The sequence below is a fragment of the Megalopta genalis genome, chromosome 3 (assembly GCF_051020955.1).
Source record: "Megalopta genalis isolate 19385.01 chromosome 3, iyMegGena1_principal, whole genome shotgun sequence".
In the NCBI taxonomy this organism is placed as follows: domain Eukaryota; kingdom Metazoa; phylum Arthropoda; class Insecta; order Hymenoptera; family Halictidae; genus Megalopta; species Megalopta genalis.
This window is the reverse complement of record NC_135015.1, coordinates 34,751,493-34,771,842: the sequence shown is the minus strand read 5'-3', so window position 1 is coordinate 34,771,842 and position 20,350 is coordinate 34,751,493. Positions and strand designations below refer to the sequence as shown.

General features: G+C 42.6%; 1 protein-coding gene across 2 annotated transcripts in view; it reads left to right on the top strand.

Annotated features, from left to right (window-relative positions):
- LOC117228811 (acid sphingomyelinase-like phosphodiesterase 3b) overlaps positions 1-20,350 on the top strand; it is a 115,141-nt gene that overhangs the window by 42,483 nt on the left and 52,308 nt on the right. The window lies entirely within an intron of this gene.

Sequence of the window (20,350 nt, the reverse complement as noted above, 5' to 3'; positions counted from 1 at the left end):
TCTAGCTTCCATTACTGCGGATCTCGATTCAAAATAAAAATTGCCTGCATCAGTTGCAGGAAACTAAATAACAAGTTCATTCTTCATTCAACAGTCTTGATAGATAAAAAATAAAACATTGCCATTTTTATAAATCCTTTCAATCTTCCCGCCATTTCAAATCGCGTTCGCCCAATTTTGCCATAAACGCATAAAATCTGCAGTCCAACGCGATCATCTGCATTCCCCATTCTCCACACCGCATCTCAAAGAAGCGCTTCAATTGAGCCGTTTATTTTGAAAGTGGCATAAGTCACTTTGTTTTTAAGTCGATATATTTAAGGGTTTACGTTTTAACACGTTTAAAAATATGGATGCTAACTTTCGAGAAGATTTACTTGTATTTGTTATCTCAGGATACTGATATCTTTCTCAGTATAAATAATTTCGTATAATCATTTAAAAATCACCACTTTTCGTGATATATCAATAATCGTATCTTCTCTTCCGAAATTGTCCACTTTTCTAGACAATCCGAGCGTCAATTAGAGAGACATTACTGTATCTGTGACGCGAAAGAAAAGCTCCTCGAACGAAAGAACCGTCTTATCATTCCATTGGTCACTCGAAGAAGCTCGTATTCCGCGCGAAGAAGCGTAATCTAATCATGAAAGTGGCGCATGGACGGTCGAAATAACCAGCGCATAAAGCGTCCGGCATTCCAAGTATCTCGAAGTTTATGGCGCTCCGAAGTATTCCATGCGACGGATGATTAAACAAGGAGGTTCGGCGCGGGCCAACTTCCAATCGCCGTTTCCGATGGGAAGTGTCGCCGAGAACTCGAGGCGAATCGAGAGCAAAAAAATATGGAGATCCGAGAGGGTGACAGAGAGAGAGAGAGAGAGAGAGAGAGAGAGAGAGAGAGAGGGGGGGGAGGGGATGAGGGAGGGATGGTTTCACGCTTGTCCCGCGACTTTAGGATCCCATCGTCGGATGTTTTCGAAGCCGTTGCACCGTGAAACGACAACTTGCAGCCGCGCCGTTTGCGCCCGGGGTAATTGCATGCAGGATATTCGGCCGTTCAGTGCCAACTGGAACTTTCTGACGACTTTTGTTTGGCTCACGAAGCCCCCGGCCCCCGCTGTACATGTCCCGGGCCCATACGTTCACCTTTGATTGGCCACCGGCCAACTTAACGAGCGTGAGAGTCGTAACGTCAATAAGAACCGAGCGCGGCCAGCGTAAGAATTGCGAGCCGGAAAGGGGACGAGCGGAACGGAAACAGGACCGGGAACGGCCGGATTGAACCGTGGCGAACGCGAATTTTTCGGGTTCACGCTGGATTCCCGCGCGCGCTGTCCGCGAAGGGCCGAAGAGTTTTTCGCAGAAAAATCGGCGGGATTAATTAAGCTCCGGACACCCTTTCGGTGACGAGGGGGGAAACGGGAATTGTTAGGCTCGATGTCTCGGCGATCTGTATGCGCGGATCTTCTAACGTAGAATTGAGCTGCAACGAATGACTGATTTGTTCGTTTTATTGCTAGCATTTATTTGGTTATTTAGCTTAAGCCCGTTTCGTATTTTCGCGGAAGAAAAGCTGACTTTGTGCATTTATGGCTTTATCACGCATTTATTAGGAGAATCAGAAAACGAGATGCGAAACTGTGAAAATATTTCAAAGAGTTTGAGTGTATTGTTGCATTACTATTGACCTATTAACCCATTGCGCTTAAACTTTATCAAAGTTTAGACTTAAAACATTGTTAAAAGCGTAACTGTTGTACGAAGATGTTGTAAGATGCGATTTCATATTCATAAAAAGCACTATTTTATCATATAAAATGGAAATAATACTACAAGTCAGAAAAATGATTTTAGATTTGCAGTTAGAATGGCGTCGAGTGAAAAGGGTTAAAATTATCCAGCAAAGAAATTAATATGAAGTTTAAGAATATTGTTAGGCTATTCGGTTCATTAAAACTATTAAAAGATAAAGTTCACCTCTATTCGTACCTTATTATATCGAATCGACTTCAATCGATTTTTATTTTGCATAAATGTCCACGGTCTAACGCTAACCACAAAAAGAAAAAAAAGAAAATTAAATATTCAAACGCGCTAGAGTAGAAATTGTTTGTCATTATCGATCGCGACGAGCTCCGAAAATTCTCTAAAAATAATCTCCGCTGACGCCGGCGATTCCCATCGAGGAATCTGCACGTGCTATAAAACCACAAAGCAGCCGACTAATTGCTGGCGTAAAAGGGAACGCGGCGCGATCGGCGGGCAACGGTTTTCCGCGAGAAAATTCAATCTCGAGGGCGGAAGACGCACGAGGGCGTAATCATTCGTCAGGAACCGCAATAATAATTCGCAGGTGCGGGCCCCGTCGGCGATTCTCCGAGGCCGAACTAAATTAACAAAAATCACGCGGCTCCGTTAGCAGAAAGGGTTATGAGAGCAAGCTGGCGTGGTAATAAATTAACACCGCGCTCGTCGGCGAACGGAAAACGGCTCTTGATGGAATCGAGGAACGAGGAATTAAAACGGCCCGAAGCTGAACACCGTTTCGGCGGCTCCGAAACCGTGCCGAATGGAGCTTCTGAATCTACAAGCTCGTGAAGAGAAGCGGAGAAGCGATTCCGTTCGACGATTTTCTTCCGAAAGAATCGTGTTACAAGGTACACCGGCTGACGAGCAATTTTTTAACCGATGATTAATACCGCGATTTTCTTTATTAATCGACGGAGACGCGGTTCTATCAGATTCTAACATTTCCATCAGTTCTCGCGGAAAGTTTTAGCTAAATAATTTTCGCACTCTGGGTTGGGGAAAAATCGATGTTTGAAATAATAAATAGGCTAGAAATATTTTGATCTTCGCCAGAATCTCGCAAGTATACTTTTTTTTTTAACTAGTTGCATATGGTAATTGTTGGCATAAGGTTCCTGAGGTAATTCGAAGTAACTTTTTCCTTAGCGAAAATGCAATCTGAGGCATCGTTTACGAGTTATTAACGAAAAACAGTGACCAATGAGAGGCGAGCCCGACTGACGCGTGGCGGCCGAGCCAATCAGAGGAACCAGGCTTCGCGCGCTCGGGCCGCCTCGCGCCAGCCGCGCTCGTCTTCCATTGGTCACTGTTTTTCGTTAATAACTCGTAAACGAAGCCGCGGATTGCATTTTCGCTAAGGAAAAAGTTACTTCAAATTACCTGAGGAATCCTCCATTTCCGATTGCAAGATATTTTCTGGAACATCGTGTATATTCTAATAACAGCTCACACAGAAATGCTATTCTGAAATATTTCATTGAAACCTAAGATAATGATATTCCACCAAATAGTAATATTTCACAGAATCGTATTTAGAATAATGGTTGTTTTTAGAATAATGATCGTGTTTAGAACATTTTATTTGCTGTATTTAAAATATTAATATAGCATGTAGGATATTGTTGCAAATAAAAGATTTCCATTGCATTCGCTTCTTATTGTATCAATTGAATCAATTCGAACGAATTCGCGGTTTTCATTCTCAATTTTTACTCGCCGAAATGTTAAGAACTCCGTCGCAGAAAATTATATCGGTTTTGTTACGGCTCCATCGGCGCGACGCCGGTGTCAAAATCAGCCGGGTTTCAAGCCCCTAGTTTCGACGGCGGGCGCAGCGGAAGCAGACTTCGCGAATTTCAACTTGAGTTTCTCGGAAGACGACGACAGTAAAGTTCGATGGTATTTGCCGTGCCGTTGCGGAACGGAACAGCCGAGAAAGTAGAGGCCGTTGTTTGATATTTAGTACTTTGTGAGACCCGGAATGCGGGAGCAATGATAAATACGATGAACTATGGAGCTCGGGGGAGGGAGGCGGGTTTACGGTGGTTACCGTGAACTTCGCTAGACGAATCCGATTCACGCGGGAAACATTATTTATTTCCACGCCCAGAAATCGGTTCTTCTCGCGGAGTTCCGAATCGGACAAAAACGAGGCGCAATTACCGGCTTCGAAATTCCGCCTGTTTCACCGTTTTAAACGACGCGACGCGACACGATTTTCAGCTCCGATTTCTGTCCGGCTTCGGGTTGCCGGCAATCGGGAAAATGTTATTTTTTCAAACGGTCTCCGCTCCAGGGCTTTCGAAAACTGGTGCCGCGTCGACGCGTTTCGTTTATACGTGTAATTTAATCGAGGGCTCTGCTCGCTCTTGCAAATGATTTTAAATGACCGGAGGTGGGTCGAGGATTGGGCGCAGTTGATTTGTAATTCGCGGTTTGTGGAGAAAATATTAAGGGAGAAGATTTATTTCATGAAACGTTCGCGTGGGATTCGATGGAAGGCGATCGCCGCTTTTGGAAATGATTTTGAAACGCTTAATATTCTTAGATTGTCGTTTCACTTTCGGTTCCTCCGTTCGATTTTCAACGAGACATCGTTTAATCGCCAGCAGTCATTGTACTACGAGGAATTTCGGTTATCTATTTTTTACTTGACCCTGACTTATTCATTCTAGATCTTCGCATTCTTTGGTTCATTTCGTATTTTTAAATTTTTCAAACGCCGTAATTGTTCTGTATTCGATCCACAGTAAATTCTCCCCAATTTTCCTGCAGCTTGTAAACAAAAATGAACAATTTGGGAAGAGGAGATACGATTATTCGAGCCTGGTGACTCATCTTTATAGTTACCGATCGTCAACAATTATAAAAACGAGACGCAAGGCTCGAATAATCGCATCTCCTCTTCCCAAACTGTCCATTTTCGTTTACGATCTGAAAAAAATTAGGGAGTATTTACTGCAATGCGTAATCTCCCGCGCGAATTTAATGAATAAATGAGTTAGAAACATACTCGCAGACCATTGTGCTCGAACCTAATTCCCTCAGAGTCCCCCCCGAAGAAACCGGAGACTCGTGATCACCGCAACAAGCCCCTAGCTCGTCGAGGCCGCGGTAACAGCTTAAAAAAAGCAGGTTCCGTGTTAGTGTGTGCTCGCACACCCGCAAACTGTGGGCCGCGAGTACACTGTTCAACGCGTGGAAATTAAGCGGGCGCCGGTGGTGGCCTTCTAAACGCTGTACAAAGGTCAATTACCGATAAAGTTCGAGGGAACGTAAGCTCGCGGCGCGTAAGAGACTGGTAGGATCCGAAGGTAAGTAGTTGGCTGCCGGTGGAATGGGATTTCGGGAGGGGGACAGGAGGTGGCCACGGCGGAAAGAGAGGGCGCACAAAGTGCCGGTCGTAAAATGCGGAACGGAGACAGCCTCGAACGGTCCCGGGTTATAAAGCACGCCGTAAGGCAGCGGCGAGTTAAGAAATTGTCACGTGAACCGTAGATAGTCGAAGTTTAGGGGTGGAAAAGCCGGTTGGAAACCGGCCTCTGATTTTTCCGAGATTTCAATCCTGAGATGGCCCAACGGTGGCCCAATGGTGACTCAATGGTGACTCAATGGTGACCCAACGGCGGCCGAACGGTGGCCGAACGGTGGCCCAACGGTGGTCGAATGGTGGCCCAACGGTGGTCGAATGGTGGCCGAACGGTGGACCAATGGTGGTCGAACGGTGGCCCAACGGTGGCCTAACGGTGGCCCAACGGTGGCCGAATGGTGGCTGAGCGGTGGTCGAATGGTGGCCGAACGGTGGCCGAACGGTGGCCCAATGGTGGTCGAACGGTGGCCCAACGGTGGTCGAATGGTGGCCGAACGGTGGCCCAACGGTGAACCAAAGGTAGCCGAACGGTGGCCCAACGGTGAACCAAAGATAGCCAAACGGTGGTCGAATGGTGGCCCAGCAGTGGCCCAACGGTGGCCGAGCGGTGACCGCTGCGTTTTCGAGGGCTTCACGTGACAGGACGCGTTTAAGGTACGACACGCGATCCCGTCGTAAACGAGCAAGAAATTTTTGACACGTTTATCTCTGGCCGGCTCTTTTGTAGCCGCCGCGTCGGTTAACGGTGTGGATATAGCCTCGTAACAAATGGACAGATAAGCGACGTAATTTATTGCGGGATGCGCGAATATTTTGCGATCCAGGCTCGCGTTTTAAGTACGGAATCGGCTAAGGAATTAAACGCGATCGAGGGGCGCGCTGGCGTTTGATTATTTAGTGCTGAGCGGGGTTGCGAAGCCTTTGGGGAGGATGGTCGTTCCACTTTTTGCGTGCCGTTGTTCCATGGAAATTATTGCGAGTGTGGTTCGGCCGTGTTCGGCGCTGCGCCGTTGCGTAGTTGCGGCGCGGGGAAACTTTCCGAAGAATATTCGTTCGCTCGGTTTTGACGGATCTCAAGTTCGGAAATTTCTCGAGAACTGAACGCTGAAAGTGGAGATCTCGCGGTTCTATGTTCCCGGTTCTATGAAAAGTATTTTAGTAAACGAATCGAGCGTCTGCTGGCGTAATTGTAGTTCGATTGTGCGAGTACCTCGTTTATGAGGAACAGAAATCGAATTGCGATCCGTTCCTTTTCTCGGCGCCGTTCTGATAACTTGGAAATAATACGTCGATGTTCTTGAATTGTTGAAAGTAATGATTTAACCACTTAGCTACGTCGAGCTACTTTGTACGCGTTTTTTTATCGATCACGCTGGGTGCAGTTTCTTTCGATAAGTTGTCCTAGAATTGTTCTAACATGTGCGAAATTTACGAACATGTTTCACAGGCATTTTAACCGAAATCGTAGTAAAAGTGTCTTTGTTGTACGATGTAAAATCGTCATTACCTTATTATGTGTGTACACGTCGTCCTCAGCTGAGAGATTGAATGAAAATAATGTTTCAAAGAAATATTATATAAACGTATATTATATAATTTAAATATATAATATTATATAATATAAATTAGCTTTCTTCCTCTTAAGACATGCTTAAATGGTGCAGTCAGTAATTCAGTAAAATTCTACATATTTTTTAAATGTCTGAGTGCTTATAGAAATTTCTCTTCAAATTGTAAATGTTGCGCACAAAAATTTATACGTTGCACATGCTAAGCATTTGTAATATGTACGATTGCAAGAAATGTGATATTTGTAGAACAGTTTAAGGTGTTTGTTTAGGTAGAGCAAAATTAGAGGACGATTCCTCTACGAATAAGAACGCGTCGCGATCCTCGACGCAGCAAAGAAACATTTTTAAATGTATTTATAAGTTTGATATTCAGCGAAGATTCGCATGCCAGTAATCTCGAATAATTGATCCACTCGACCATCCTATTTGCCGGGTATCCTCTATTTTTACTGGAAAACTGTCGTCTCTTAAAGCTCCGGATTCCAGTTTTAGAAACGCTAATGAGATGGAAGCAGTAGATTCCGCGGATCGTTATGCAAATTCCCGTTTTCATAGATAGTTTTACAATGCCCCGAATCGAGGGGAACTCGTTTCCCGCCCCGGCGCAAATAAGTTTTCCGTGTTTCGAATAGATTTCAAAATATCGTTAACGTGCTCTGCGAGCTGTGCGCCTTTCGCCGATATTTTTCCGAGCGTTTTCTTATATTTTCGCAGACCCGCGAGCCAAGTAAGAAACTCGAGCGAAGCCCGGCATTAAAACGTTCGGGCCGGAAAGATGTGAGAGGAATGTGATTTCCGGATTTAAAAGAATCCTCTTAGAACCGTGCGAGCATTAACGACTGCGCACGATTAATATCGTTCCTGAGTAGCAGAAGAAGCACGCGGCCGCTAATTAATGCGCCGACTAATAACGATCGCGGAGGACAGCTGACTTACGGCCGAAGCGGATTTTATCCATCCACGGCGCATATACGAGTGTTCGAATTTCTGAGCCTCTTGTGAGACCGATTCTTCTAAAAATGCTGGCTCGACGATGTTTACACTACGATAGACGTCAAAAGTGAAATCGAAATATGCCTAAAATTATCTAAAATGATCGCGCGCGGCGTGACGTTCGAACTCCGTCTCGGAGATCCACAAAATTCGTTATTTAAATCTTCTAGTTACTTTTATAAACTAATATAAAACAGCTGCTTCTGGTGCAGCGTAAATCTACTGTTGAAAGGTGTACGAGTACAGTCATTTCTCCCAGAAATGTTCGAAGGTATATAGCAATGCTAGAATAAAAACGACGACTTAACTCTTTTATTTCTAATTTTTAATTCCTAATTCGGAGGCCACGTGCCACGATTCTACAGAAATATTGGTCACGTATTTCGTAGCTCCGCGGTTTTTCTTACCCGACTCACACCAGAACGTCGATCCTTAGCATCGACGTAGCAATAAATTACAAAGGCCTAGGACTAGCACAGGAAATTCACAGCAACCCGAAATAAGGTATTTCCGGGAGAGATTACTGTGCTTCGCACACGGACTGTAGGCAGCAGATGTCGATTGGACCACCCTGTACAATCGATAACCGTGAAATCAGTCGATCAAAAACGTGGAATCTACGACCGAAAGAAACGGAGCGCAATGTTAGCTCTCCGAACGCGTCAATAATCCGGCGAGAGCCTCCGAAAATCCGCGGACAGCTTCCATTATCCCCGCGCGGCTCAATTAAGAGTGTTGATTATTTGCTTGCAAATAATTAAAGGCAGAGTTTTAGGTAAAAGTATACTTATTGAACACACGGAAACACAAGATCTAATCGACAGGCTTGCTCGTAAGAGCTCGTAGAGCTGCTCACTGACGACTGACTAAAAACACGGAAGACCCGCAAACTGTGGGTCGAAAAATCCTTAGTGGTCATAAATAACCAATCCGTGTAACGGACTTTCGAGTGAAAATTTGCTCGACTCGAGTCGACGCGCGTTTAGCGCTCACGTGCCCTGCAGATGGGCCGCTAGTAGCCGATCCGCCTCGATCCCTATATATACGGCGACTTCGTCCTTTCCTACCCCCTTTCCTACCCCCATGAGTCCTCTAGCGGGCCCCGGACGAAACGTCTCCCCACTCCTTTTCCTCGACAACCAAGCACGACACCTTCGAACCGCCGCCAAAGCTGCGACGATTTCTTCGGGATCCGTCTTGGGATGAGGCTGAGAGGGTTTCCTGAACGGAAGCGCCGAGAGTTAAACGTTTCGATCGACGTCGAACCGTGGCCACGGGCTTGTTAGCGTTCGAAACGCGAATCGGCCCGCGGCGGGCCAATAATCTCGAGAGTTCTTACGAGTCGGAGCGCACGATCGTTTCCGGGCGATGTATCGCGCGGTTCACGCTAATTAGCCAGGCATGATTTATTAGCCGGCCGGCTTTCGGCAGCCGGTATCGCGACGTACGAGAGCAACGCGCACGTGGGATCTCCAAGTTTACTCGGAGATTACGTACTTTGTTCGAGCCCGCCCGACCAACGACGGCGAGTTCATAATGGAATAGCTACGACCGCTCGTTTCCCCCTCCCCCGCCCCTTCCGTCCTGGGCCCTGCCACGTGAACTTTACCGGTTTTCAATTCGGCAGCCGACCGGGGGATTACGGGGACAAGACGCGTGCGAGCGAGGGAGTATTTTCCCCATTCGGCGAACGGCGACACGCTCGCAGCGCCGGATCGACGGAATTTCATTTACGCGCGTCGCGTGCGTGTGCCGCGTATAAGCCACGCCCCCGATCGTAACTCCGAACGACTTTCACGCAGCTCGCGAAGATCATTAGGCTGCCTACTGGGAAGTGTCGGCAACTGCCGAAGCAGTTTGATAAGGCTAAACGCGCGCGGAAGTCGGAACAATGCACGGCGGAACGGTTTTCAACAGCTTCGCTCAGCGGAACCACGATTTTCCCGGTATTTAAAGCATTGTTGCGCGTTAACGGAGGCGCGTTGTTGTTAGAATGTTAGTTTAAGCTAGCCGCGGCGAGTATGTCGATGGTTTTTTTGAACGGAGTACATTTCTTTTTAAATTAGTCTATATTCATTGTATTTGTTTTTTAGGTGATAGAGGGGTCAGTCTTCCAGACAACGACTATAATAGTGCTTTTTCTTAATTTTGTAATTACTTGGAGTGGCAACAAAAATGAAATACTCGTGTCTTTTAACATTTCTTCAGGACTTTTCGTCTGAGATTATAATGGAAATTTAAATATCTTTTATTATTTACACTTTATCATTGTTTTATTATTATATTTGATTAATATTAATATCTTTTGGCGATCCGAGAATAAAGAAGAGATTAATGATAATCGATTTGAATGATATAGAAAGAATATAAAACAATTAATCATCGAGTGCTTTTAATCCTAGAACAAATAACCTTATAGGAAATATTACTCTGCGATTATACTAGTAAATTACTTTGCAATTGCCTATTATTTAATTAATTTGCAATCGCGAATTATTTAATAAATTTGCAATCGCGCGTTATTTAATCAATTTTCAACCGTGTGTTATTCAATGAATTCGTTATTTCCTATTAATCAATTTATTATCGTGTAACATATGATTAGTTTGTCATTGTATACTATTCAATTAATTTGTAATCGTATATTGTCTGATTAATTCGTTGTTACACAGTATTCTAACGATAATATTGCGTACTGTCAGTTATTCGTTTCGTCGAACGCATAACGAACTAAGCCAAATTAATTGGATGCACATTGTTACATGCCGCCGTCAATGGTGCGGCATGTGTTCTCGGAGAATCTGTAACATCCCTGCGCTAGATAACCGTATAACATATAAACGGGATAAGTTTTGTATTCAACGAAGCACCGTACCATCGAAGATAGCTGGCGGAACGAATGTGGCAGCAGCGAACGTGTTAAACAATTAACGCGTGTTAATCGATGAAACTGAACTTCATAGAGCGGAATCATAGTGGCAACAATGGCCGGGCTTCGACAATGATTGCAAACATTCGCGGGGCCGTCGGCATTGTAAATGTTTCTTTGTTCCGACGCAGAAACGTAAATAACAATCGGTTCGCGCGTTGGTTTGTAAGTGTGACGATTCATTAGCGAGTTATAGATAATGCATTCGAGGTCGAAAAAAAAAGAAGAAACAATTGCTGGCAGCTGCGAGAGAATGCAATTGTGTTGCGCGCGGTGATATCGGCTCCATGTTGCGCGAATAAACATACAAAAGCTGGACGAATTTGGATATCGATTTCGAATCGTTTCAGAACACTGTCGCCGACAAAAAATTGTTGTAACTCGAGACACAGGAACGACGATTCCGGCGTTCTCGTAGGAAAAATGAGTTCGACGGAGTTCGAAGAAATTTTCGGCCCATTTCGGAACGCGAGCCATACTTAAATTGCGCGCAATTAAAGAGTTACCGAGTTTCCGACTCCGAGCGGCGCGGCATGTCCGACTAGATACTTATCCGTTTCCCTTCGTCGCCCGCACCTGCTTCGTCTTCGTTGCGTTGCCGTATGAATAATTAATACCCGGACAGACGATACCGCGACGTTTCTCGAAAATTCTGCGGACCTGCCGCGCGTTCCGCGAGAGACGATATCTTTTTGGACGGAGATACTTAATTACTCTTTCAATTACCAAAACTTCGGATGCAGCGATCTTGCGCCGTGCTACAATTCCATTGGAACTGATTCAATCTTCGTGCATTGTTCGCGATAATATCTGCACACAATCTCCGATAATTAAATTATTAAGCTAGTATAAGTATCGAATTAATCAATATTATTTTAAGCGTGAAAGACGGAAGAAAATGTCAAGATATACAGTAGTGTCTCTCTAATTGACGCCGAGATCGACCACAAAAATGGACAATTTGGGAGGAGGAGATACGATTATTCGAGCCTTGTGGCTTACTTTTATGGTTATAAATTGTCCACAATTATAAAAACGAGCCGCAACGCTCGAATAATCGTATCTCCTCTTTCCGAATTGTCCATTTCAGTAGACAATCTGAGCGTCAGTAAGGGAGACATTACTGTATTTTCGAATCGATTTGTTGCAGCCTCGCGGATTCGATGATTTTGACAACAGAATCGAACGGGTAAAATGAAGAAGAACAGTGGAAAGTGACTTCGTTCATCGAATAAAATTGAGTGAAATTGTTTGTAATTCGTACGGAACATTTCGATTCCCCAGCAAAATCAACAAGATCCCAAAGTCGAATATAATAAACGATATTGAAATCATCGACGATATAGTTGCAGGAATTTTCGTCGGGATAAATATCGATGTTACAATGTTGTAAACAATTCCGTTCGACGTTGATATCGCGAACGGGCACGGCCAACAAAGTTTTATCAGTAATCGGTTCGCCGGAAATTCTGTTATTCGGTGCTTGCGGAAGAGGGAAGCGTAAAAACCGTCGCGGACGACGACGGATCGAGTCGTATAAAATAACCGTGGGCAATTTGAAAATGGAAACAAGGAAAACGTTCCGACGCAGATAAGATTTTACTACGGCGACTCTCTTTAGAACGGGAATTGCAAACTCAATAGAGAAATTAATACGGCCAGTTTATGGCGGACCCCGGCCCTTTATGCTCCTGCGTCAACATGTACCCCCGCTGTGCACTTTCATTGCATTACACGGCCGCCGCAACGTAGACGATAAAAGCCTTTACGTCTTATATTACAGATAAAATTCTAATATCGCCGCATCCGCTGGCTTACTGTATCAAAAAAGGACGTGCGTATTAAGTGTCGCGACATTTTCAGACGCGATACCACCGTTGATTTTCCGATGTAATTCATTCTCCGAAACGATTCGCTTTTTCTCGCATCGTTGAAAATTTTACATTCTTCGAGGTTATTTGATAATAAGTAGAAATTTCATTTGTTCTTTTACCATTTAAATAAGAGGAAAATTCTCGAATTAATACGATGAAAATTCTTGAATTAATACCATGAAAATTCTTGAATTAATATCATCAAAATTCTTGAATTAATACGATAAAAATTCTTAAATTAATACCATGAAAATTCTTGAATTAATACGACGAAAATTCTTGAATTAATACGATGAAAATTCTTGAATTAATACGACGAAAGTCCTTGAATAAATACCATGAAAATTCTTGAATAAATACCATGAAAATTCTTGAATTAATGCGATAAAAATTGTAAAGTTCTCTTAACCTTTTCTCTGTCTCCAGTTCAATCTTGTTGCAAATACACAAAATTCGCGATCGATTCGTGAACAACGCGGTGAACAATTTATAACCATAGCCAACTAATTCGTCACACTTTTCTTGCCAAACTATAATAATCGGTCTGCAAATCTTGATGCGAAACAATATTTTTCTGCATCAATTCCTCGAAACAAGAGCCGAACATTTGTGTTTCACCCTTTGACAGTGTCAACGGTCTAATAATAAATGATCGATATCCTGAAATACTTCCAATATTTTTATTCGTTACAATAACAAAGATAAAACCTTTTTAATAACTAAATTAAAACACGAACGACGCACGCCCGTGTGTGGTGGAAGCAAATAAATTCGCGGGAACGTGAAATCGTTTCCGCTTCAGGATTACAAAAATAGCTCAGCAGAATTGGATTCTGCACAAACATAGCCGAAGAGCCGGCCGCCTTTTTCGTCTAATTGAATGTTCAGCTTCGATCGAGCGTAGTTCAGAAAATATTCATGAAACAATTAACGGAAGAACGTGCCCGGGGTTAATATCGATGTATCGTCCGGTCTTGGAATAGAATGGCGGACACAATAAAAAAAGAAAAAGCTCGTTCCTGCTGGTCATTTGGCCGGCCCCTAATTTTTCATTTCTACTCGATTACGCCGGGAAGTTATGGATACAGGAATGTTCATGCCAGATCGCGCGTTGTCGTCGTCGTCGTCGTCGTCGGCGTCGTGGTGCACGGCCGTTCTCGTTCGCCGAAGCCCGGGCTCGAGCCGCGAGGAAATTTCAACAAAATTGCGTATCGACCGACAAATACGTTTTTCAGTTGATGCGGATATTTACAGGCGATACGGTGATCGATCATTTCCTTTCGTGAGGAGCAACGTGATCTAATTGGCCGGCCAATAAACGCCGCGCAGCGCCGAGCCGAGCCGGTTCGACATCTTTTTTTCTCCAATTTACAATCGACCGATTTATACGATGTTATCAACTTCAGTATTTTTACATCTTCGCTCTCGCATCCGTTCGCTTTTGTGCACGAATTAATGACTGATCGAAATTGTCCGAACGCGTGTATCTTTATTTTTAATTACGAATCTCGTACGTTATTGTCAGACCCAGGCTTAATTAGAGAATTTACTGCACGGTAGATTATTGACTTAAATTTATTAACTTTATATTATTATATTATTATTATATTATTATTATATTATATATTATTATATTATTATTATATTATATATTATTATATTATTATTATATATTTATAATAATATTATTATATTATTATATAATATTAGTAACTTAAATTTACTGTACGGCTCGTTTTTATATAAAAATATATAAAAGCCGGCTGCAAGGCTCGAATAATTGTATTCTCTCTTGTAATTCTCTTCCCAAATTATTCACATTTTTGTTTCCAAGCTGAGCATCAATTAGTGAGAATTTACTGTACTTCGACTACACAAAACCGAAGCTACGTCAGGAGAATTCAAATTATTATTTTCAATTTATATCGATTATTAAAAGAAAAAATGACATTTCCATGTAACTTACATTCCTCACTGTGAACCAATTTTTATTTTACACAAGGATCCGCGAACCAGTTATTACCATTTGTATCAATTGATTTGTATCAGGCAAAAAGCCTCCTCGTCGACGACTTTGATTTTTAGGACTCCGGCCATGTTTTCGGGCCTCCGTGGCGCCGCGGCGGCGGTTCGTCACCGGTTCGTTTGCACGATTGAGCAACAAACAAACTCGCCGGCAACGTTTCACTTTTATATGTATACATTAGCGGGGGGGATATTGAATCGGTAGATTTAATGGTCGCCCCGTAAATCGAGGCAGGACGTGTCGTTCGGCGAGTTTACAAGCAACGAGCGTGTTTTCGGGGTTTCACCGGGAAATACGCGCGTCGCGCCGAAAAAATATGCCGTCGAATGGCGGCCGGGCATTAATTGCCTGCGATGCGTGTTTCATATCGGGCCATTGGCTAATGCATCGCGGTTACACGAGCGGAGAGATAGTCACGAGACCGGTATAATGACGCTCCCCCGGGCACAATCGAGTGTTCTTCGCCGGTTACAGTTTGCGGATGGGATCGCGTCGAATCGCATGATTCGATTTTCCAAAACGTACGGCCGCGCTCGAATCTCCTGGACCCATAGCTCATGGCCCGGATCACGGGGCATCGGTGTTTACCTCGACGATGGAACGCAACCGGCGATTCCGATTTTCCGGGAATGATCTTTTGTTCGCTCTGTTTTTTGTTTTGTTTTGTTTCGCCGACGTTTTCTAATTCCCTTCTTCACCGTACTTTCGGTTTCAACGCTTTGTCCGCTTTGACGCTTTGTTTTCCGATAGCCAGATAAATCGCTGTTCCAACCCAATGCTGGGACAATCGAAAACAGAAAGCAAGAAAATATTTTACGATTTCATACGAAACACTGTTGTTATCTGGACAATGCGATATCGACAAATCTTTGCGCGTATCTGCGGAAATATATTGAGATACTAGAATACGTATGTTTGTATAGATTTTTTTAAAATATATTTATTTGTATTTTTCTATCTATTTTATTTGATATTTTTCAATGAACATTTGTGCGGAATTTAGCGAGAATACTGATTCGTTGTTTTCGAGAACCAAATTATTAATTGGGAAAATTGAACTTTGAATGGCTTTTTCTTTAAACTTCATTATTCAGACATCTTTCGGTGCTGAATTAGAGTTGGAATTCTGTATTTTGACAAGTTAGAAATTTAGGAAAAAAAAAGAAGACATGTGTTCCGTATCACAGGATTAAATGACGATGTCACGCAGGATCCTATCGAATCTGTTTGAAACCTGGAAATAAATGGAGGGCACGGTATAAATGAACGAGACTGCGGAATCGTGTATTTCGAAGATGTAATTGGGTCAATTATAGAATTGTCTGGCATGCTCGTGAATATTAGGTTCTCGATCAGGCTGAATTTAGAGCGAACCTAATAAATGCATCATTATTCATTGGCTATTCAGTTCCTCAATAGGTCTTTGGGAAAACTGGAAACCCACAAATGATGCATGAAATAGACTCGGCGATCTATTGGCACTATTCAAATGCTTGAACCAATCTCTCCCGAGATGCAATGGCGTCTACGTTATTTCAAATGAGGTCGCCTAACGTTCGTGCCAGCTGAACCGAACGGCCGCGATAATCAATTTTATCCATTGAGAAAATATAGCATAGTTGAGCAACGATCGCCGCCACCGTGTCCGTATAATTCCGTCCAGCAATTAGTTTCCTTTTTCGTGGCAATTTACGCTCTGTAACACGCGCCGAAATTATTATTAGCTCCGGATACATTTTGTGACGAACTGTCCCCACTGTGATTGATGATTTATAATTAGCCCGCGGCTGGTTACCCAAATATAGATTTTCGCGGGCTAATTGACAGGGGGACCTCGGATCAAACAGAAATTTATTTGGTCTATTAAGCGTGCCGTCGCGCTCGCAAACGGTCCGAAATGATCGTTAAAATTATCGTCGGATTTCTAATGTGCTCGATTAAACGTTTTTCGATCTCCTTCGAACTCAAATTGAACAAATAACGCGAAACGCGCGTTCCGCCCGTTCATCGAATTCGAACATAATTTCATCCGTGTAAAATTGCGAATATTAATCACCGTTTGTGATCGAACGTAACCGTTGAAATAAAAATCGTATCGATATTAATTTAAATAATGTTCATCGTTCGATGAACAATATCCGTGTTCTTAATAGATTCCGAGCATTGTTTCATCGTGCCTGGCACAAGTAAGATGCACGGCGCGAACGCGGGAAAGGGATCGCGTATAAAACATTTAAACGTGCCGAAGGCACGAACAGCGATAAAATAATTAAATAGAATTATTTCGATTCATCGCGCATGTTCCGACGCGTTTTACATATTTTGATTTATTCTACGTATACGCCAATGTATTCCCTATATATCAACGTGTTTTGTGTATTCTGATTTATTCCGCGTATTCCAATATATCTCCGATATTCCCGTGTATTCTGCGTTTTATAATTTATTTCGCATGTTCCTCCATGCCGGCATAAATTCTGGACGTATTCGCCGTTCGATCGCGAGCCGAACGAATCTCTACGTCTTAAGCGTTCGTAAACGTCGGAAAGTTTATAAAAAAAATCTCCGGATAGCCCTACGAATCCGCGGATACCTTGTCCGCGATGATTTAATAGAATGAAATATGCGTCGTTAAAATGCATGCGAACCGGACTCTTGTTACGATTTACGATAAGCCAGAAAAATATCGTATGTATATTTGTTGTTTCGGTGTTGTTGTTTGCAATCGTATTACGTTTTCTGTTTTTCCGATCGAATAATCCAATTAAGTTGCGTGCAATTTTCATTCGAAGAGAAAAATCGATACGTATTTGCTGTTTCATATGATGCACGTTAATTTATTTTGAATAATGTATCGTAATTTCTTTTTGCTCGTTTCGCGAACTTTCATTTGTTTTTTTTTTCATTCTTTTGCGAACGAAAGAGCGAAACGTAGGAATTTAATATTTGTATCGGAAACGAACCGGCAACGCGTCGCCAATTTCGGCGCGTAATTATAATTTTCGATGCGTCTCGAACGCACGGAACTCATTCGGACAACGTTCACGAAGCCGGGCATATATAAAATTTCAATTTCACGATAAAATTCTTCCAGAATTTTAATGCTCTTAATACTCGTAAAACTTGCCTTTTATTATCTGGACGTTGGCTCTAATGGGAAGTGCGAGATTAAACGTTAGTGACAAAAATTTTAATTCTCAAAGTATTTCAGACCCCTGCGAGAGACCTTATCATAATATTTATATACAGCACCGAGCGAGTGTATGTGTGTGCGTGTGTATGTGCGAATATGTGTGCGCGACTGTGTGTGCAGCGAAATTTCTACGATATTTCGTGACTTGAACGTAATGAGTTAATTCCATGAGCAACTTTAATCAGCCAAGTTATGCGGAAGATAAGTGACACATTATTTTCCATTACTGCTTACAATAATATTTCTACGTGAAACGGCGACATATTAAACGTTGCAATTTACTAATAAGTCATGGCAGACGATTTATCATGCCTCCGATACGAGCGATCCTACTGCTCTGCTTTAATTGCAATTCGGTTGATACATAACTTATAGGTTTTTCATAAATTATACAACGATGCTTATGCAACTTGGAGAACATTAACGTTTATTACATTAACTTTCATTCGAGCCATTGACACTTTATATTCCTTGAATAATTCTGGAATACAGGAAGTAGCAATGTTTTAACGAACTCTAAAATGATGAAGTTATGTAATTATGAAATTACGAAATTATGTAATTATGAAATTACTAAATTATGAAAACATAATTCCCTGAATCCATATAAATATTTCTGCTAACGGTGGAAAACACTCTATAATATTATTAACCAGAAGCCTGTATATCTACATCGACAACTTGTATTTTACAGTGACATTCTTTGCTAACAATTTCATACGATTCTTCTTTCGTTATAAATATTTCTGCTAACGGAGGAAAACACTCTCTTAATATTATTAACCAGAAGCCTGTATCTACATCGACAACTTATATTTTACAGTCACATTCTTTGCTAACAATTTCATACGATTCTTCTTTCGTTATCAATATTTCTGCTAACGGAGGAAAACACTCTCTTAATATTATTAACCAGAAGCCTGTATCTACATCGACAACTTATATTTTACAGTCACATTCTTTGCTAACAATTTCATACGATTCTTCTTTCGACTTCTTCTTTATAATTTCCTTCTTTCGACAGCGAGCAATTTATTTTTTAACAACCTGTTATTAATTATAAAGTACATCACGAGAATCATTTATGATCGATTCGTGGACCGGTCGATCGTAATTAATGCCTGGCATCGGCCAGCTGATGGGGTTACCATTAATATATTTCGAAGCCGATAACTGGCCGCTTTAAAAACACATAAAGCGAACGTACGAAAAGATAGATTGAGTTTATTAGCCAGAAGTTATTGCGGGTTAAGGAGGGTGGACGCAGATGATCGCGGCTGATTATCTGGTTTTAACGTTAGAATCCATCGAGGGTGAAAATTTGAAATAAAATGGCTGCACGCGGTCACGAAAGCCCGAAGGCTTCGTTAGCTGCTCTTGTAGATTGGATCGCGAAAGAACTACACGCTCTCGAAACAAACAGTTAATCGACCAATAAAATATTCAGCGTTGCGTTGAATATTTATAGGGGTGTAATTATTAAATAGAAAAAAATGGCCGCGTCGTTGAAGATTAGCTGGAAAGATAACGATCGATAAATTATGAAAGTGACAGTTTACGTTCTACCGTTTATAATCGAGTCGATCGTTCTCTGAATTAATTCTTCCGTGAAACAAATACTTTACGAATACATTCTTACATATTCGAATGAAATCTTATTCGAAGAATTTTTCACACGGATCGATTGCTATCTCGATGAATTGTCAACTCGATCACAACCTTTATTCGATTGGATATTCATTCGATACTGTCGAGAATAACATTTTATTCGTTAATCTTTATTTCTTGCCCCAAAAAATTAAAAAAATTATTATTTGCTTGTCAATTGTTAAACGATGACAGTATAGAGAAAATCCTCCTCTTCTTTAAATCCACGAATCTATATGACTTGTCCTGTTATAGTTACTCTTGTCAATATAAATTTCAATTACAATCCAGAACACAATTCTTTACGTATAATTAATTGTAAAGCACGTGGCCGCTAATTGCCTCGCAATAAACGCGACGAACATAAATACAACTTACAACGACAATCATTTTCACATCGAATACAGCGATTTCAGCGGGGCTTCATGTTGCAAGCGTAAATCTGAATCTCGCGGCGGCGGCGGCGTCAGCGTTGGGTGCCCGCTCAGCGTTGGGTGCCCGCTCAGCATTGGGTGCACAACGTGCGGGCATCGTTTCCCAAGATGTCGCCGTAGTTATGTATTTATACGGTTCACGAATTGCGTCAGTTTTTTTTTTGTAGCGCCGTCGAACGATCCAGGCCGAACGTTATTGGTTCGCCGACGTTTTTACGAGGTCCCGTTGCAGCCGAAGGAGCCTTGTAAACTGTTTTACGAGCCGTGTTTCTCGGCTATCGAGTCGCGGCCGTAACGGGCCCCCGGCAACACGCATTGTCGATCTTCGAAATGAAATTTTAGATTAAAATTGAAAGCTCCGCGAACGGGATGGCGGCGGCACGGGCGGGCACCCGGGAACGGGATTCATGAAATTTCATAAGACTCCGGCGTGCCCGGCCGGCGGTTTCCCGGGCTTCACGAAATTATGTTAATCCGCGCGCGGGCGTGGGCGCGCGCGCG